Genomic DNA, 21,182 nt, shown 5'->3' with positions numbered 1-21,182 from the left:
CACTTTCTGGAACCCTCTGCTGCTCCGGACACTCCCTCACCTCCCACTTCGCTCCTCATGTCCCTATGCTGGCCACACCCCCTGCCTGTCCCTAACCCCCTTCTCACCTACATACAGCCCTCCATCAATGGCCATTACGGCCAAATATCTCCTGGCCAAGAGCTGGGCTCTCGAGTCAGACCCCTAAGTCAGCCCCTCCCGGCTGGGTGAGCCAGGATATTACCTCATTTCCCTGAGATTCTGTTTCCTCATCTGTAAAGTGGGGTTGACAATTTCCCTCACCTCTTGGGGCTGCCGTGTGGACTGAGCGGCCAGCGTTTGCAAAGCCCTTCCCTAGCGCAGAGGAAGCAGGGAGTGCTCCATAGGAGTGTTGATCTTGCTTGTCATTTTTGTAATTAATTGATACCTTGTGCCAGGCCTGTTGCTGGACGGTGCTGGGTGGGAGGGTGTGGGTAGAGTATGTGCTAGAATAGATCTCAAGAGCTGGTGAAAGTATCAGAAAATATTCCGGTGGGGGGAGGGGTCAGGGATGAACCTGATCAAGCAGGCCCACGGGGCCAGAGTGAGGGGATCAGCGCTAACTAGGCTACTAGGCAGCACCCAGCTCTAAAGGTGCCTGGCAGGACCCCCCCCCCCCCAGCTTCCGCCCCTAGACAGATGGGGGCCTGAGACAGTCCAAGGAGCCTGGACATCCTTCCCTCCCTGGGCTACTGCTAGCCACAGCCACTGGAGGGCAACATCCTCCTCCTGTCCCTGGACAAAGGGGTGTGGGGGTGGGAAGGGGGTGGGGTGCTGCCTTCCCACCACCCAAGAAGCTCTCATAGGAGTCAGAGGGGAAGAGGACAGGGGACTGGCTGGGATGGGGAAGGTTGCTGGAGGGGTTATCACTGGCCCCCTGCTGGGTGGGTGGGGAGAATAGGGCAGATGCCAATGGAGGGGGACAGAAAGTAGAAGCCAAATGGCGGAGCAGGAGAGGCGTGGGGCTTGACTCGTTGTGGATTCCTTTGCGGGGGCTTCTTGTTCCAAGTACTCAAGGCCTGGCTGGGGATGGGGGTCTGGCCTGGCCCCCTGAGGGAGTTGTGATGCCGCGAGAGTTGGGGATTTCTGTGACTGCAGGGAATGGGCACCTTCTGCTCAGTGGAGAAGGCTGGGACAAGAAGCCGGGGCAGGATTGAGTGGTGAAGGTCCTGCGGACTGAATGAATGGGGATCACGGTCAGAGAGCTGGCCACGGGACCCAGTATGAAGTGGGAGGGTGAGTGAGAGAGGAATCTGGCCAGAGATGGGGGGCCGGAGGCATGTGAGGACGTGTGCAGGGGCTCCAGCCCCTCCCCCAGCGCAGGGTCCACGGAGCACAGCCACATGCCCTCATCCCCTAATTACAGATTGCTTCATTCTCATTAGTAGTTAAACAGAGCTCTGAGCTGCTCCAGGCTTCCTCCTGACCCAGTCCCAAGCGCTGGGCACCAGGCTCAGGGCCTGAGCTGAGTTGGGCCACTGGGTGGAGAGAAACAGGTAGAGGGTGGGGATGGAGGTGGTAGGTGAATGGGGAGGCACAGGGGCAGTCGTGGAGTGTCCACTGTGATGAGAAGTGACCCTGGGTCGGGGGCCTGGGAGGCAGGGGAGAGGATGAGCAGGGAGATGGAGCTTCCCCAGGCTGGGGCGAGGGAGAGAGACGAGGAGCCTGGACACGGCAGGCTGAGGAAAGGGTGGAGAGTTGTCAAGTCCAGAGGAGGTGTGAGAGGCCAGGGGTGGCTATGTCTCCAGCTAGTTGCAGAGCTGCTGCTTCCACCAGGGAGGCTGCCTGAGAGCAAGGCGGGCGCACATCGGGCTCTGCACTTGAGGGCTTGTTCCTCTGAAACTGGGTCTGTGTTGCGGTCATGGACACCCAGCGCTGCGGGGGAGGGTAGGAAGCACGGGGGATGGAATTACCTTTCAAGTCTAAAGCCTGGATTCCTCCAGGCCTGGCAGGTGGGCGTGTGCACACATTCCGGAGAACACTGTGGGATGCTGGCAGTCGCCAGAGATCCACAGGCTCACTCCAGCTCGTTCAGTTCCAGTTTCCTTTCCACAGGAGAAGAGGGGCCGTGACCCTGGGGGCCGGCAGAGCCAAGGGATGGGGGAGATGTCTGACCTGGCCCCAAGCTGAGCCCCTCAGACAGGATGGGGAGGCCTTGGTGAGAGCCCGGACCCTGCCATGTTCTAGTCACTCATGACCTTGGCACCTGACTTAGCCTCCCTGGTTTCCTCAACTGAAAAGAAGATAACAATGATTATGGCGCCGCGAGCCAGCCTGCCTATGTGCCAGGCACTGTGCCGAGCACTTTAGTTCTTCATATCCTCTCACAGCCCTATAAGGTAGGTACTGTGAATCTCCCTAGTTTACAGTTGAGAAAACAGGGGCTCAGAGGGGCTAAGTGATTTTCCTGTAGTCACCCAGCTGGTGAGCGAGAAAGCTGGGACTCTGTCTGACCCTAGAGCCTTATCCTAAATGATGTATGGTATCCATATCTCAGGGTCGCTGTGAGGAGTAAATGAGATAATGCACATAAAGAAGTATTGTAGCCCAGGGACTTCCCTGGTGGCGCAGTGGTTAAGAGTCCGCCTGCCAGTGCAAGGCACGCGGGTTCAATCCCTGGTCCGGGAAGATCTCATTGTCGTGGAGCAACTAAGCCCGTGCGCCACAACTACTGAGCCTGCATGCTGCAACTACTGAAGCCCGTGCACCTAGAGCCCGTGCTCCACAGCAAGAGAAGCCACTGCAATGAGAAGCCCACGTGCTGCAACGAAGAGTAGCCCCCGCTCGGGCGCAGCCAAATAAATAAATAAATAAAAGAAGTATTGTAGCCCAGCGTCTGGCACAGGGTGAGTGCTCGAGAAATAGTGTTCATGTTGTTACTGTTCCTTCACCTGCACAGGTGCTCAGAGGTTTCATTTTATGCTGCTCAGGTGGCAGGGGGCTTGGGAGAGGATGGAGAAGCCCTCCGCGGGCAGGGGTGGGGGCCGGGAAAGCAGCTGCAGGGAGAGGATGGGGGCAGGGGGCAGGCAGGCTGAGGTGGGAAGTTGGGGCTGGAATCAGAAAGCAGGGGAGGGCGGGTCAGGCAGAGCAGAGGAAACGGAAGTGAGTGACTATGAGTGACTGTGTATTTACTTAAAGATTTTGTTCCGGTGATGGTCTCATTGGCCAGACATCTGGTTTTCACAGTCACCCCTGCGGAATGGAAGTCAGGTGGCGTTAGTTCAGCAGCTCTAATGCCATTTGTCCTGGGCTCACTTGCACTTGCTGGATCTCGGGGCTCAGGTCATTACCCTGCAGAATGGGGGCCAGAGAGCAGCGGGTCTGCCCCTGGAGCTCCCTGGGAAGGGAGTAGGAGTCCATTCTGGTTGCTGGTCACTCGCCTCTCACCTGCTCAGAGCTGGAAGCAAGGGGGTTTACCTCCTCCGGACACTCCACCTCCCCATCCTGACCTTCCCTCCTAGGTACGGGGGAAGGAGATTGTCGGAGCTGAAGAGGGCACTGTGTAGACACCCCCATGCCTCTCCCCTCCATAGTCACCCGGAGAAGAGATCCAGCGGAGGGCGGCCCACCAGGCAGCTGCCCAGGGCACCCATCTCTAAAGTGCGCTAAAGCTTCACTGGTCACTTAACGAATTGGAGAAAAGAGTAGTTACCAGGCACAAGCCTGGGGTGGGAGTGAGCGGTGGCAGGAATGCTTCCATAAACCGCTGGGCACAGAGGTGAGATTCCCACAGGGCGCTCAAGCTACAACAATTATTCATTAAACTCCTTTCGGAGGAGGGGGTCCTGCGGAACCAAAGGGTTTCTGTGTAGCTTGGCGGGACTGGTGAGGTTAGGGCCAAAGCTGAATCATTGGGGCTGGTGGAGGAGAGGCTGAGGGCTGCAGCGGGGGCGGGGGCGGGGCTTCCTGCCCAGTCCCTGCACAGCTTCTCATCCAAACAAATACTGAACAAATATTGAGAGAGTGTTGGTTTGAAGAGGCACTGAATTTATTAGCCTACCCTTGGCTCTCTCGTTTTCCAATCCAGCCCTGGTGCAGAAGTGCCATGATGATGATCCCCTTCCTGTCTTGGGTCTCGACTGCATCCTGTTTGTTCGTTTATTCTTTCATTCACTTATTCAACAGATATTTCTAAGCACCTACTGCATGCCAGGCACTGTTTCAGGCCCTGGGGATACAGCAGCAAACTGTTTCCTCTTGCCCACTGCTCTCCACCCCATGTGCCATTGAACCAGCAGAGATCTAGAACCTTTCGGGTGCCTGGATCGGATTGGGGTTGGGGATCAGAAGGGGTCTCAGCTTTGGTCTCTGTCCCCAAGAGAAAAGCATCTCTTTGGGTGACAAGGAACTGTGGTAGAGGTATCTTTTTTGTGCCTGTCCCCAGCCCAGCACTAGCTTTTCATGCCCTCAGGACCTGGTGTGAGCTTATAAATTCATGCTGTGTCCAGGATAATGTATGTGTGTGTGTGTGTGTGTGTGTGTGTGTGTGTGTGTGTGTGTTTCTCCCCAAGCAGAGCTCCAGACTGGGCAGCCAGGGTGGGGTGGGGATGGCAGAGAGGAGCAGCAAAGGATGCCAAGCTCCTCCCTTACCCCTTACTGTAGACCCCTCCAGGCCTCTCTGCTGGGTGGGGCTGCCTACAGGAACCGAGCAGCTAAACAGGAGACTAAGTTGGCCCTGGTTTCTCTCAGTCACCTGAAGCAGGGGAACCTGCAGGAAGGCCAAGAGGCAGGAGGGACCCTGAGGCTTGAGGCTTGAAAGTCATCCTCCCTGAAAAATGCAAGACATTCTTAGAGCACATGCTCCCCTCCCCTGCCTCTACCACCAAGACTATTCCACTTAGCTGACTGGGCTTCTGGGCCTTATTCCAATATTGAAAGATATGAAGGGGCCCCAGTCCTGACAGCCCTGTCCCCCCACCTTATGTGGCTTGAGGGAAGAGGGGAAGGAAACCCCTGAAGTCAGGTCTTCTGCTCCTCTAGACTACAGCCCCGACCTGGACCCCTCCCTGGAGTCAGAGACCAATGAGGACGTTTGCTGAGATTTGGGGGAAAGCAGCAGATCTCCCCCAAGAAACCCTGGATCCTGGGCCGTCGCTGCCACAGCAGAGGGAGACTGTGAGAAGCAGGGGGTGTACGTGGGGAAAATTGGGGCCTGGGTGTCACGTGCCAAGAAGCGGGGAGCTGTGTCTGCACAGGCATCCCCCCCAACACTGTCTGACAGGACGAGCTTCGTCCCTGCCGTCTCTATCTTTAGTCAGAACTGGAAGGAAAGGAAGTTCGGGGGCCACGCCACCAGCCCCAGCTCCCGCTGCCAGCACCCACGGCACGTGGTGCGGGGGCGCGTGGGAGCCCCGAGTCCCAGCTCCTCAGGAGGCTCCCTCCCACCTGCCAGCACAGGCGCAGGACTGATGGATGAGATGAGGGGACATGCTCCCTCCGCAGTGGGGCTGGGGAGGGAGTGCAGCTTCCTCTCCCTGCCTGAACACGCGGCTCTGCACTAGGGCTGTGGCACAGAGGGAGAGGGTGGAGAAGAAGAAAGACCCAGTTTGGTCTCCTGAAATAGGACTAGGTCACTCTGAGGTGCTTCCTTTTGTGGGCTCTTTGACCAGGGCCCTCACTTCCTCCTTCAAGGTTTAAACATCTTGACTCTGTTAGAAGCTGTTTGAGGCTGGCTCTTCCTCAGTAGGGGAACTTGTGTAGGCATGAGCCCATAGACTCTCCTCCACCGGCCCCAAGAGCAGAGCTGGGGGCAGAGACGGAGGAGTTTTTCAGTGTCCCCACCGCCCCAGCAGAAAGGCTCCCTGGCTGAAACCCCGTAGCTGCTAACTTGCGGGTCAGGGAAAGGCAGTTCAAATGCCCGTGGAGTGTAGTGGTTAGAGTTTGGATTCTGCAGTCAGACAGACGTGGGTGCAAATTCTGACGACTCCACCTACTAGCTGTGTGATTTTGGCGATGTGGCTAAATCTCTCTGAATCTGTTTTCTCCTCTGTAAAGTAGGGATAATCATAGTACCGGCTCTGTAGAATTGCTGAGGATTAAATGAGATAACATGAGAAAATGCACACCGTAAGTGCTCAGCTATTAGTTATGAAAATTTAAAAGCAAAGTCCAGTTCTGGGCCTGAACCCCACTATGTGGCTGATCTCAGGCCCACGTTGCAGAGACTTCCCCTCAGATCGGACTGACTCTGCTCACCCCATCACTGCCCCCACAGCCCCAAGCCTCCCGTTCCCAGGCAAAAACCAAACGTGTAGGTCACCCTCCAGCTGCAGAGCTGGAAAAGCTGTTCCCTGAAGCCATGCTACAGTCCCAAGGGCTCCCCACCCCATCATCCTACCCTTGCCCCCGCCCACTCCGGCTACACACATAGAATCCTGGTGGAGGAATGGCTTAGGCACCTTGCCAAGGGTGCCTAAGAGAGGTGGGGTGAGGAAGAGAAGATTGTGGGGTGTCTCAGACAAAACTATCAAGTGGGGGAAAGCAGAAATGAAAGAGTGAAGACTTACCACACAAATGCATTTTTTAAAGAGTTTCTGCATGTGGTAAAAGCTTTGGAGAAACAGCTGGGTACAGTACACAAACACGCTTCGGGGGTCTGGACCTCCTGAAAGTGTATTCAGATAGACAATGCATAGGCTTCAGCAGATCCTCCAAAGCATCTAGGATCCCAGGTTGGTGAGGAATGACTATGGACTCTGGTCCCAAAGTCGGTAGGTCTTGTCTGCCTTTCATTCCTGGAGCAGAGACTTTCCTCCTCAGTTTCCCCACCTGCTCCATGAGGGGCTTAGACCAGCTGAGGTCTATGGTCCAGGTGGGGCATTCCAGGGCTCTGTGAAGTCTGGTGAACAGTGACAGAATAACCAGAACTGGGCCTGGGGGACAGGTTCCCAGGGAAGTGGAAGGGGGCCCCATCCTACTCCTTCCCAGGAGCCGACTTGGTCCATCAGCCAACATGTCAGCCAGCCAGCCGACAGAAACTGAGCTGCATCCCTCCACCAACCTGGGAGGGTGTTGCCATGGCAACCTCATATTTATCCACTTTAGCTCCTAATTAAGGGGAAAAGCATATAACATATTGGATGTCAAGGAGGCTTTGTGAGCCTCAATTTAGCGGCCATGACTGGATGTCAAACTCAAGCATGATTGCTGTTAATCACCTTCCAAATTACCCAGACATGTCGCCAAGGGAAAGGTCCCCAGCAGTGGGGGGGGGGGGGGGGGGGGCAGATGGGCCCAGGGGAGATGAGGTGGTGGTGGGTCAGGATGGGAGATCTGTTTGGCATCATGACCTAGGCGGCTGCTGGGTGAATGCTGGCTCTGTGGATGTCCGATGATAAGGTCTCCAGGCACAGTTGCTAGGTCTGTTCCCACTGACCCTGAGTCAGGGATCTCCACCCTGGAGACTCACACATCAAGGCCCTTGGTCTGAGGAGAGGGACCGACTGACTGATGAACCAAGAAGCATGTAAGGACCATCTGGTGGCCTCTGATGTCAGAAGGAAGATTGACAGATGCCCAGGGCTGGTAAGTGCAGGCTGACCTGATGTCCGGATGGATGGATGACTGTCACATGGCAGACAGAAGGGCTGATGGGAGTCTGCTTGGGAGGAACTGGCTGGGTGACTGGATTCACCAGGGCATCTGTGATCTCCCAAGGGAGTGTCTGGCCTCTCTACCCCAAGGTTAGGCGCGCTCTCAGGCGCCAGTTAGAGCAAGCTCTGCTGCGGTGCTTCTTGCCTGCCATTGGAGCTGTGGCCAGAGCCACGTTCTTGGGAGAAGCTTCAGCAGGCCCCTGGGGATGTAGAGGCAGGGAGTGGGGATTCATGGAGAAGGGTTAGGAGTGGGGGCACTGAGGGGAGGACGTCAGCAAAGCGGTTAAGAGCATGAGTTACAGCGTTGGGCAGACCTAGGGTAGAGTTTCAGCTGGGCTACTTATAGCTGTGTGACTAGAATCAAGTCACTTAACCTCTCTATGCTTTTGTTTTCTCATCTGTCGCTGGGGATGGTAATTCATACATCATAGGGCTTTGCGAGGATTTAACAAGATGATATCTATAAGGAGCTTAGCACAGCGCCCGGCACATGGTAAGCCCTCACAGGCTTTTTAAACATTATTAGCAAAAGAGACAGGCCTGGAAAGGAGGGGCAGGAACATGGTGCCTGAGGGCTGGGCCTGTAGGTGGGTGAAGGAGCCCTTCACCTCTGTCCCCTCTCAGTCAGGAATTTGCAGAAGGGATTCTGATGAAGGTAGGGGACAGACTGGGAGCTAGGCAAGGCTGTGGGGACCACTGGAACCCTCTGGGCCTGTGTGGGGTACTTTTCAGCCTCAGAGGGGGCGACGGGGAAGGAGGCCCTTGTCCTTAAAGTCTTGATGTCACCTAAGGGCCAGAAAGGACCTTAGTGCAGCCTGAACCTGGGAGATCATTAGAACTACCTGGGGTGATTCTACAAGATCTGTCTCTGGGCTCCCCCGAGATTACTTGGATGAGAATCTCAGAGGTGGAGCCTGGGAAGCTGACTTTAAAACCCTCCCAGGAGGAGCTGAGAACCAGCCAGGTCTGAGACTTACTGGTCACAACCAGAGGCCACTGTGGGTGAGAGCTGGGAAGAGCTGGAAGAAAGGGTGGACAGGCCCTGCCCGCCATGCCCCACTATCAGAGTTTTGGTTATAAATTGTGTTCGAAAAGAAAAAAATTCTACAGCTGTTTTGAAAAACATCTATTATGGTAATAATAATAATTACAGCAAACATTTATTGATTGTTTACTGTGGGCCAGGCCTATGCTAAGTGCTTCACACGGATTACCTCTTCGAATCTTCTCAACGGCCGTTGAGGTAGGTCATCCCATTCACACAGATGAGGAAACTGAGGTTCAGAGAGGTATGTCAAAGGTCACACAATTTGTTAGTGGTGGGTCCAGGATTCTGTCCTGGGTGGTCTGAATCCATGCCTGGGCTACCTTCTCATTCTACAGTTGAAAAAACAGGAAGCCCAGAGAGGTGAAGTAACTTTCCCAAGGTCACCCAGCAAATTGGAGGCAGAGGAGGGATTAGAACCCAGAGATCTTCTCTTCCTCCGGCTCTCCATCCCCACCCTTCAGACACATTTTGCAGAGAAAAGTTAAGGACTGGCCTGAAGGACAGGGTCTCAGCTCTCTCCCCCTCTACAGGCAGAGTCCCAGAAATAGCAGGTGGAGTGGAAGGGGGTTGGAAGGTTCCTGACTTGGAGGAAAAGGAGACACTTGGGACATGGTGACCATGGCGTGGCAGCCTTGCTGGCCTGGTAGGAGGAGTTGCTGTGCCCTGGTTTCCACAGATGTGGGCTGCAGGCGTCCTGCTGAATGGGAGGCTATTAAGGGAAAATGCTTTGCAAGGAGCTGAGCAGCTGGGAGGGGAGACGGTCAGAGCCCTGAATGGGGGCTTTGTCCCCTCAAGGGACTGGCAGGCTCTGGCTCCCGGGGTCTGTGTCTGGGGAAGAGGCCAGTGGAGAGGCCAAGGAGAGTCACCCCCCGGAAAGCTCCATTCCCTCTCCTGTCCCCTCCTGTGCCTGGTCCTCTCCCCCAGTGCTATCCCACCTCCAGGGTGGCCTGGTGGTTCGGAACACCGGCTTTGGGGACTGATACCAGGGCCACATTTGTGTTATTGAAAATCTCAGTGCCTCAGTTCCCTCATTTGTAAAATGGAACTAACAAGGGTATCTTCTTGTAATGTCGGGAAGATTGAGCGAGAAAATAGAGTGAATGCTTTGGTCACACTGGCAGTGGCAGGTCTTCTCTCCAGCTGACAAGTTCCTCCTCCTGGTTTCCGTCCATCCCAGGCCCTCCCAGGTGTGAATGCCTCTCCTGGGTCCCACCCTACCTCCTCCCACCGCGCACCAACTAGGCAGGGGCTCAGGAAGGGCTCCTTGTGGAGACAAGAGGCCACGTGCAGAGAGAGGGGAAAGCATTAGGCCTTGTCAGTCTCCAAAGGAAGAGCTCTGAAGACAGAGGCAAATGCCAGCCTGTGTGATGATACCGCATCACCTATGGCTTTGCTTCTACCCTGGACACTCTCGAAGCCCTAAATCTGCCTTTTCTCTCCTACCCAGGCCTTTGCTGGGGCTGTTTCCTCTGCTTTCCTCTCTTTCTCCCCTTTCCTCAGTTACCTCCTATCTGGTCCTCCAGATGGTAGCTCAGACCATCCCACCTCCCTTCCCTTAGTCCGGGGGTCCTCCTGTGCGCCCCCCATGCTTATGCTGACAAGCCCCTGTCCCCACCCCTCTAGACCACGAGCTCTGTGAGGTTAACGACCTCGACCTGTTTGCTTCTCTCCCAGCCCATAGCACAGGACCTGCCCAGAATAGTCAATCTATAAATATTTGTTAGAGGAAGGTGTGAATGAGCAAATGAATGAACATAACTAGATTCCCTGGCCCAGGCTTGGGGACGGGCAAAGGAGAATGTCTGGTGGGATGAAGAGAAAGGGGAGTGGGTGCTTCAGACAGGACTGTAAACAGTATCGAATATTCTCTCCCCAGGAGAAGGACCCAAGCTGTCCTGCTCTCTCGGGACCTTGTCTTGAAGTTAGGCACCAGCGTCTGTAGCCGTATCATCAGCAGATCTAGTGTTTACTGAGGACCTAAAGCTACTATGTTTGACACTTCACACACACACACACACACACACACACACACACACTGATTGTGCACCACCTCATTGAATTTTTAAAGCAGCTCTGTGAGACAGATCCCGTAAGTACCTGCATTTTACAAAACAGAAAACCAAGGTTCAGAGAAGTGAAGACACCCTGCCCAAGGTCACACAGCTAGCAAATGGTGGGGCTGGAAGTGTGGGTGGCGTCCAGGTACATCTGTTTCATCCTAGAACTGGAACTCTCAATCACTGGACCATCTTGCCTCCCTGCAGGATGGAGCAAAAGTCACCATCTCACCTCCCAGGAAGTGGAAGTTGCCGGGAAATGAAACTGGAGAAAGTTCGGACCAGACATTTAGTTTGTGTTTGGTGAGCGACCATGGTGCACTGGGCCCGGCAGGAAGTGCAGAGTTGGCAGCTAGCCCGGCCACCAGCTCCCCATCTGAGCAGGCAGACAGACCCCAGGAAGAGGGGTGGGTGATGACAGCGGGCTGGGGGGGCGCCAGCCCATGCGGTGGTGATGCCCGGTGTTTGTCACCGGGTGGCTCGAGGGTGGACAGCGGTGGGCCTCGGGAACAGGGCACGGGTACACCAAGTTGTTCTTGGAAGGGGCTGTTTGGAAGGCTTTGCACATTGGAGGCTTAATCACTCGGCATTCGCTGAGCTCAGACGGTGGCTCCTTGGCACTCAAGCCACTGAGAGGGATGCCTTCTCTGCCCATCCCCAGAGAGGAAGTTTTCCTGCTTCTTAGGGCTCAGCGGAGCATTCTAACTTGCTCATTCTCTCCCAGTGGCTGCAGGATTCCAAGCTTTCAGAGTGCCCTTCTCTTGTGACGGATGTAGGATGGAAATGGCATCCTTTCAGCAGAACGCAGAGCCCCTCGGTCTGTGGGAGCGCCTGGGGGCTGCCCTCCCTGATTGTGCAGCTGGATGGAAGGAGGCGGCCCATTAGCCTCAGTCCTTGGCCGTGTAGAAATTACCCAGTGAGGTGTGAGGAGTGGCAGTGGTGGGCTGCTCTGCAGAGTACTAACCTCGCCATTCCTCCAGAGAAGCACGGCTCCTCAGCTGGGGGGGTCTGTCACATCCCTGCCTGTGTCCTGGTGTCATTGGCTGGTTGCTGAGAACTGAAAAGGGCAGGAGTGGCCCAGATTCCTGCACTCAGAGCTGGGACCTCGAGCATTCTGAGCGGGGAGGCACCGCCCCAAAGCTCCCCGTAGCCTGGTGGCTCGGCTCAAGACGGCAGCCCTCTAACCCACATTCAGCCTCACCAGGCACCATGGGACCAGGCCAGGGGCAGGGGGTGGTGCCAGGGAGAGGGATTGGCATCAGTGGCAGTTAGGAGGTCATCTTGGGCTGGAGAAAAGGTCAGATCAGGTGAGAAATAAGGACTGGAAAGGAAGTTGGGGGTGGACTCCCATCTGAAATGGGTATTAGAGGATGGATGGGGCTGGAGGCAGGGATGGAGTTAAGGCGGGTTGATATGAGAGACAGGGTGGGGGTTGGAGTTGGAAATGGGATGGGGATTATTATTGCTGTTAGGGTAAGAATTGGGGGTGGGCTTTGGCTTGATTTTGGTATCAGGGGAGGGATTGGGGGTGAAGCTGGAGTTGGGATGAGGGTTGGAGTTGAGGTTGGAGATAAGGTGAGGGTTGTCGCTGAAGTATAGGTCTGACATTGGTGCGAGTCAGAGCTGGGGTCAGAGTGACACGATATTTGGCCCCGAACTAGACCTGGAAGTGCCTGGGAAATGGTGGGAAACAAGTTTCCTCTTCACCTACCTGGGTGAACAGGTGGAAAACCCAAAGTGGGCTACTGGGGCTGTCTCAAAAGGTACCTGCCGCCAACCACCTGTCTCACCCACTTACCTCCACCTTCCCACCCTTGCCCTCATCTCCTTTGACTTCCCCTCTTGTTCTTGCACAGGCAAGGCTCACGTGTCATCTCCTTCCTGAGCACAGCAGATGTGACTGAGGCCTGTGCCATGTTCTCTTCCAGGCAGCTGCTTGTCGCAGAGGTCTCCAAGCATTCTGGGTAGGGCTCCATCAGCGGGGCCCTCATGCTGGGGGTGAGTGGGGACATAGAGTGCCCCCTCCCACTCCTTCCTGGCCCTTGGCAGAGCCCTGACCTCTCTCTTCCTTTCTGCAGAGGCCCCAGCCCTGCCCGCCCCCGTCGTGCTTCTCAGGGTGATGACCTGACATCCTCTGGCACTCAGCGCTGGGGTCAGGCTTTTAAAGCCGTCACTGGGGAGCCCGTGGCCCCTCGCTCACTGGTTCCCCTGCCCCCGTGTCCCTTCGTGCAGAAACACGCATCAGGGCATAAAACAGAGGACGACTGTGGCACCGTGATGCCTTTTAAATGCAGGCAATTAGTGGCTAAATAAAACATAGAACAAGCATCTCCGCCTGCTTCTGGCAGGGACTCACTGAACGCTGCCTGGGCCAGGGACCCTGGGAACAGATTGGGGGAACAGAAGCTGGTGTTCACCGGGTATGGAGCCTCTCGCCAGGACATAGTTGAAGAGAATGGGGGCCCGTGGACTCCTAATAGCTCCTCAGCCTTGGCAGAGGGCTGGGGAGCGCAGGGAAGCTGTGGGGGTCTCTCGGGAGCTGAGGGAGAGTCCTGCAGAATAGGGAGAAGCAGAGGACAGTGGCTTCGGAACGCGACAAACCTGGATTTGCACGCTGGCTCTGCCACTGACCAGCTGTGCGACCTGGGCAGGCTGCTCCTCCTTTCCCAGCCTCAGTTGCCTTGGCTGTAAAATGAGGAAGGCAGTCGTCATACCAACCTCTTAGCGATGTTGCTAGATTTACATGAGGTCATAAATTCTCCATGCCCCTCCAAAAAGAGGCTTCCCAGAAGGGAGTGAGGCTGAGGCTGGAACGGGGTAGAGATACAGCTAGGAGGTCTTGCATGGATGGGAGGACAGGCCCTGGAAGGGAACTGGGAACCGAGGGCAAGCCAAGCAGGTCCCGCTCCTGGAACAGGGGCTCTTCCTCACTGATGCGCACTCTTGGGTGATCCAGAGAGAAACAGGTGACTAGACTCTGACCATGAAAGGAGGAAGGAGGAAGAACTCAGACTTAGTGACTCAGGGAGTAAGTTCCCCTTTCAGTCTTCCTCCCAGGTACCCTCTAACTGGGATGCTGTACATAGATAACCACCTTGAGTGATTTACTCTGTCCTGGAGCCTCAGTTTCCCCTGCATCACGGCTTTAACAGCACCACATTCCTTGAGCCCAGGGAGCCCTTAACAAGCATGCTATCCTTGCAGACCTCTGGCACCCACTTTCCTTCTCCCATTGGTCTCACCCATACTGCTCCCATGCTGAGCAGGGCCTCCTAAGGGGCTTCTCAGGGAAAGGGGCCAGGGTCATGAAGCAGCCCAGCAGATGGCAGCTGGGGGGACAGAAGAGGTTGCGCCAGGAGCCGGCGTGGCCCGTCACTTGCCTCCTGCTCCCACGTGGACTGCCATCCTGAAGCTCCAGCTCAGCCCTTTTCTTTAAATAAAAAGAATGACATCATCCTCGTGCTTAGCTGCTGAGCTAGAGGGAGGCGATCTGAGATACTGTGGAGGGAAAGCATGAGATGCTGGGGGTGGGGGTGGGGAAACCAAGGGGCAGATGAAGGACAGATGCCAAGTCCCCTCTGGGGACACGTGTGTGTGTGTGTGTGTGTGTGTGTGTGTGTGTGTGTGTGTGTGTGTGTCCTGGAGTCCACCCACGTGTATGTGTTGGAAAACTGCAGAATCACAAAATGTTAGAGCAGAGCTGGAACTTCATGGTACTGCTAGAAAAGCAGAGGCTCACAGACAATGTGGGGAGTTAGATCTAAACAAAGCTCTTCATCTTTTTTTTTTTTTTTGCGGTATGCAGGCCTCCCACTGTTGTGGCCTCTCCCATTGCGGAGCACAGGCTCCGGACGCGCAGGCTCAGCGGCCACGGCTCACGGGCCCAGCCGCTCTGCCCATGGCATGTGGGATCTTCCCGGACCAGGGCACAAACCCGTGTCCCCTGCATCGGCAGGCGGACTCTCAACCACTGCGCCACCAGGGAAGCCCCTCTCTTCATGTTTCTGAGTCTCAGTTTTCTCATCTATAAAACGGGGGTAACAATGGTGTTGGCCTTGCAGCATTTTATGTGAAAGGATTGGAAGAGATAACGGATGTAAGTGGCACCTAGTAGGGGTGCAAATAAATGGTGGTTATTGTGAATATGATTGGGCAGAAGCAATGCTGGCAGCAAGAGAGCACTGGGCTGGCATCAGGGGCCTCCCCTGGGCTCAGCCCAACCCTTCCTAGCAGGAGTCTGGGCCTGGGCTCTGCCAGGTCGGGGGTGCGTGGTCCTCACCATCTCTTCAGGCTCGCCTGCCAGCAGCTCCCCTCTGGTCCCAGGGCAGGGTGGGTGGGTGGGGGTTGCCTGGGAACTGCCTCTGCTCTCCCCACTCAGGGTAAAGCTCTGGATCCTTCTGTGGAGGCTCTGGGTTCTGTTTTCCCTGAGTGTCTGTGAGGGCTCCCCTCAGTGTTAGCTCCCGCTCCCGCAGCTCCTTCCCCCCTTGGCTGACAGCTCCTGTCCGCTCTCAGGGTCCCTTTCCTCTCCCTCCCCCACTCTCACAATTACCTTCCTTTTGCTCATCTTGCTTCCGTCTCCCCTCCTCAGTCCCTCTCCCTCTCCCTCTCCGTCTCCCTATTTCTGTCTCTCCTTGTCCTTGTCTCTGATGTCTGTGTCTAACCAGTCTCTCGCCCTGCCTCTCCTGCCCTGTTTTCCTGTCCCATCCCCATCTCTGATAGGAACTTTCCTCCAGTCTCTGTCTACAGCCTCTATGTCTTTCTCCATCTTACAGTGTATTTTTTCTGCTCCGTAAAAGGTAAGTCCCAGCCTTGAGCAAAATCTCGAGAGGCCGGGTCCAGGCCAGTTATCCAGAAGGAAAAGGGCCCCCCAGCCCTCTTCCCCCACCCGGTGTGGGGTGCAGCCCTGGCTTTCTGTACTTCCTGAGCACCGGTGCGTGTGGGCCGAGGGCAGAAGGCCCATCTTGCCTGTCATCTGGAGAGACGTGTGTGCAAAATGTTAGCTCTATGGCTCTGATTCAGCTCCCGGGTGGCTGGCTGTGGAACACGATGATGGAAGCGGGTGATGGGGACCCAAAAAAGGGAGCTGGGCTGGAGCTGGATCTCTGGAACTCTGGCAGAGGACCTGGGGCTTTCTAGAGGAGACTCTGGGCGGGACAATGGAGGGCTTGGGTGGGGGTCGTGGCACCATTGGATGCAACAACGTGGCCTAGATGTGAAGATGGTTCAGTGAAGGGCTGGGGTGGGAGGAGGGGACATTGGTTGGGTGTGATGAAGGAGCCCCTGGCGGGGGAGGAGCCTGGGGTGGGGGGAGTGATGGGACACAGGAGAGGATTCAAGGGACAATGAATGTGAGTGGAGCGGTTATATGAGGGGTCAGAAGTAGGCATTAAATGAAACAAGAGGCATGGATGTGGTGACAGGCCATGGGATGAGCCTCCTAGGGCCCTCCATCTGCTTGCCCCTCTCCTTTCTCCCCACTTGCACCTCATGCAGCCCTCTCTCTCCCCTCACTCACTTTGCTGCTTCCAGCCCTCACCTCTCAGTTCCTAGGCTTCCCCATCCCCACTCTCCCTCGGCAGTTGTGAGTTGCTAACAGCCTTTCCTACTTAGGACATCGCCCCTGTGGATCCCCACATCTGTAAGGGGTGGTCTGGTCCTGCAGGTGGCAGACTGCATTTCAGGGCTGACCCTGCAGACAGCTGTCTGTCTGCCTGTCTACCTGTCTGCCTGGTCCAGAAAGAAGAGCCCCAGTTCCCACTTGCCCCAGTCTGGAGGAATCAGTTCTCACCTGAGAAGGCGCCGGTGGCGTAGCTCCTGGGCCTGGGCTCTGTGAGCCAGGTGTGCTTCTGCTGAGGATCACAGCAGAGACGGAGTTTCCAGCACATTCTCGTCAGCACTGCTAGAATCCTGATGTGTGCTCAGGGCCCGTGTGTGTCCAGGACACAACCAGCACATACAGTCAAGGCCAAAGTCACCTACTGTGTCCCCCACCCCCACCCCTGCCCCCAGGACTTTCAGCCCAGGTCTGTATCTACAGGGGCCTGGAGGGGGCCACCATACCCGGTGTGGGGGAGAAGGGGCCAATTTCAAAATATAGCATGATAACCATAGTAATGTTGGCAGAGGCCAGAGCTTATTCAGAGCTTACTCAGTGCTAGTCTGTGGCGAAGCTCTGTGCATTTATAATTAAAATCCTCATAGCTACGAGGTGGACATTATTTTTACCCCCAGTTCCCAGAGAAAGAAACAGGCTCAGGTTAAGCTACCTGTTTGGTTCATACCAGGGTCTGCTTGCCTCCACGGATTATGCTCTGAACCCCTGCGGACCCTGGGCAGCCCTCACAGGCGATTCCCTGCTGTGGGACCCTGGGAGGTGTAAGTGGCAGATGGGAGGACCGCTAACTACCGTTCCAGGGGGACCCACTCATTTGGGGTTGCAGCTGTGGGAGGAGCCGGGGGCTCATGGTTCCTCCCTCAAGGCCTGGGACAGCCTTCCGGAACCAAAGAAGCCCCTCCAGTCCCTCGTGGGCCTGAAGATTCCCCCACCCCCACCCCCCGCCTGCGCCCCCCACCAACACCCTCGGAAAGCCGTTAATTGGTTACACTTGTAGCCAGTGTGGGTGGGAGTGACCTAAATTTAGGCGACGCGCCTGGGCTGTGGATGGGAACATGCGCTGGGAGTGAGGGGCTCTCCAGGATCCACACCTGCCTTATTGGCCCTGCCTTATGAGCGGCAGGACCCCCGGCCAGAATGTGGAGGTGCAGAAAGACCCTCCCCCACGTCTCTGTGTGGGTGCACTGGGCTGCTGTGTGCGCCGGTGGGCGCGTGACGATGGCAGCTCCCACCCGGCAGAGCCCAGAGCCCAGAGCCGTGAACAGAAGGGGCGAACTGCCGGCAGCTTTAAATAGCTCCTCGCTGTATCGCGCTTGCCGAAGCCCCACCCCCCAAGTCTGGCTGCCCCAGGGAGGGGCTGCTCGAGCCCCAGAAATGAGGCCAAGACAGAGGGACTCAACACCCCCCAACTCAGAAACACCCGCCAGTCGTGGAAACACCTGCCAAAGAACACCTGTTCATCACTGTACCTGAGAGGCACATCCCAGTGTTTTCTTGAGTAGGGGATCCAGGAAATCTCGCGAGGGACTGTGAGTGGTCAGGAGACGGGCTCTTCCTGGGCCTGCATCTTGCCTGCAAGGATGCAGCAGACAGGTCTTCATTCAGGTCCTGCCTGGAGGGGGATGCTCTGGTCCAGGTATGGGCCCAGCCTCTCTGACTCTGAAAAGAAGCCCACCTCCCCCTGTTCCTAAGAGCAGTCAGCGGCAATCTGCTTGGTCATCAGCTCGCCTCCTCACCTTGGCCTTCATCTGTCTATGCACAGACACTGATGACCTGACCCTGCAACTTTATCCCTCATCACTCTCCTCAATCCACTCACCTCACTAAAGGCATCAGACCTTCTTTCTGCTCCAGCTCATTCCCACCTCAGGGCCTTTGCGTTTGCTCTTCCCTCTGCCCAGATGATCTGAGAAATAAGTTGGAGTTTATTAGTCAGGGAGCTTGACTGGTGGTAGGAGCATTCTAGACAGCGGGAACAGCATGTGCAAATGTCCTGTGCCCAAAGAGATGCTAGCAAATGGGAGGGACTGAAGGGAGACACAGGGGGCCATGTGGTGTGAAACGAGGCTGGAGAAGTGGGCAGTGGCCACACGGTGCAGGACCCTGTAGACCACATTATGGCCTTTTCTCTTTATCCGGTTTTAAATCACATGATCATATTTGCATCTTGAAAAGATTACTCTGGCTGTCTGTGAAATAAAGATTTGCAAGTTATGACAAAAAGATTCAGAAATCATATTAGAAGAGGGATGGCAAATTTATGCTATACTTGTCAGAATTGCCCATTCTCATACCCAAAGCAGACAGCGCTAGTCAATTACAGCAGTGGTTCTCAAAGTGGTTCTCAGACCAGCAGCTGTTAGCATCACCTGGGAATTGGTTAGAAATGCAAATTATCAGACCTCACACCAGACCCCTTGTATGGGAAACTCTGGGGGTGGTAGCGAGCAATCTGTGTTTTAATAAGCCCTCCAGGTGATTCTGATGCAGGCTGAAATTTGAGAACCACTGAACTATAATGCTCTTTCCTCTAAGCCCCATGCAGCATCAAAAACCTCAACACGCACCCTAAGCAGTCACTAACCATCAGTCCCAGAGCCACAGTGAGGCTAGTTACACAGAGCGCTGGACTGTGGGCTACTCAGAGGAGGCTGCACAGACCCAGCTCTGGAACTCAAGAAGCTGAGATCCTGGCAAAGCCCTAAATGCAGGCAAGCAGTCAAGTGTGCCAGGAAGAGAGCACTGGACACAGAGTCTGGAGATCTGGCCTCAAGCCCCTGCTCAGCCTCTGCCGGGTGGCGGCACAGGCAAGCCTCCCTGTCTCAGTTTCCTGGTGTGCATTAAAGACAGTAGCTCTGAGCAGCGGCCCCTTCTCCTGCAGCCTGAAGCCAGAGTGAAGCAGAATTTATGTGTGTCCCCGGGGAAAGGCCCTATAAAGGTGCCTCCCCACTGCGGCCGGCAGGGAGTGGGGAGGTGGCAGAGACATCGCCCAGGGCTTCCAAGAGGCAGCGCATGACTCAGTCCTGGGAAGGAGGCATCCATCACCCTGGGCAGTGGCAAGGGGAGAGAACCAGGGAGGGACGGCGTGGGAGTGAGGGAGCGAAGGAAGGAGGAGGCCGAGCTCTTAGCCCCTTGGCAGCTCCACTGCTTTCTCGGGCCTTGGAACCGTGAACAGACGGGGACTCAGCCCAGAGCGGGGAACCTGAGTAGGAAGGAGAGTGGGATGAGGGTTGAGGGGGTCAAATTCTCTGAAATCACACAGGATACAGAAAGTGTGGTCCTGAACTGCTTACGAACCTTGAGATTAATTTCAAAAATTCCTCCCCCAGACGACTTCTCGGGCTTCTTCTCAGCTCAAGTGCCACTTTAGCAGAGAGGTCTTCCCAGATCAGCCATCTGTCCCGCACCTTCCCATCACCTTTTCATTGTCCTCAGAGCTCCACCACTCTTTGGGATCACTGTATTCTTTTGTGTCCTGGCTAATGGTCACCTCCCCACCTCCTCCTGGGATGGAAGCTGCCCGAGGGCAGGGGTCTCCCCGTCTTGCTCACGGCTCTCCCACTGGGGCTAGAACAGCGCAGAACCACAACTTACTGTGTGCTAGGAACTGTTTTAGATGATTTACATACATTATTTCATCATGTGCCAATTTTTGAAATAGGCAATATAATTACTTCTAATTTTTCAGATGGAAACACTACAGACAGAAAGATAAGTGAGTTGCTCAAAGATCACACAGCTAGGAAGTGGTAGAGCCCCTGTTTGGACCCAAGTCTGACTTCAGAGCTCAGAATATTTGTAATGTTGGAGCAAGGGGGCTGTTGGAAACATTGCGGGCTGGGAGGAGGGATGGACCAAACCTCCCAAGTTACTGATAAGGAAACGTTAGTGCAGAACAGGGAGGTTCCTTCTGAAGCTGGAGTTACTTAATTTAGGATTTCTAAAGGGAAGTCCTGCTTTACACAGCTGCTGTCCAACTTCTGGAATTTGTTACCCCCAAGGGGTCTGCACAAGCTGAAAATAGAAAGGAGTTCAGAAAGGGTTGCATGAAATTAATGGATGATGGGTCCCCAGTGGTAATTAAAGGAAGTGAGAGCTGCTGGGGGTTTGGGCTTAGACATTTGAGGTCAGCATCCCTGCTGGGGACTGCTATGGTCTCCCCCAAATGGGTCCCAGGTGCTCCAGCAGAGAGCGGCAGGCTGGGAAGCGAGGGGGAGGTACATGATCTCAACTTCCCAGCCCACTCTGGCAGGATTTGGCTGCCTGGTCAACTGCCCCCCTCCCCCCCCTCCCCAGGCCCAGCTGAGCTGTTCCCGCCGGTGTCCTGGCTTGCTGACTCACTCACCAGCCCAGGTTGGGTAATTTGCATATGTTCTGTCTTTCTGAGTACCTATTTTCTTTTCTACCTTTTTTTTTTAAGAAAAAGCTATTTTTGCAAGGTCTTCATTACTTCCTAATTATTCATACTCCTTCCTTTTATTTGTCTTGTTAAATACAAAACCCAACAAGCAGCTCACTTTATTTGTTTCAGATTCCTAGTGAATTTCATGCCCACACCCCTTCCTTCAGGTAAGCCTAGGGTGGGAGGGGGCCCCATGCCCCCTCCTCCCTGAGCCTCAGGCATCCCCACTCCCTAGAGACCTCCCTCCATCCAGCCCCCTAAAGACCGTTTTGGTAACACCACCCTCACTGTTCTGCTGTCTTGACCACTCGTCTCTCTTTCTCTTCCCTCCTCCACCCACAGTATCTCCCTTCTCTGCTCTTCTCCCTCCTCTTCCCTCCCTCACTTCCTTCAGTCTGCCCAGCCTCCCTCGGCTTCCCCCTCCTTCCCCACGCACACCCCCCATCATAAC

The sequence above is a fragment of the Orcinus orca genome, chromosome 3, assembly GCF_937001465.1.
Source record: "Orcinus orca chromosome 3, mOrcOrc1.1, whole genome shotgun sequence".
Lineage (NCBI taxonomy): Eukaryota > Metazoa > Chordata > Mammalia > Artiodactyla > Delphinidae > Orcinus > Orcinus orca.
The sequence above is the reverse complement of the archived record's forward strand: the minus strand, read 5'-3'. Positions refer to the sequence as shown.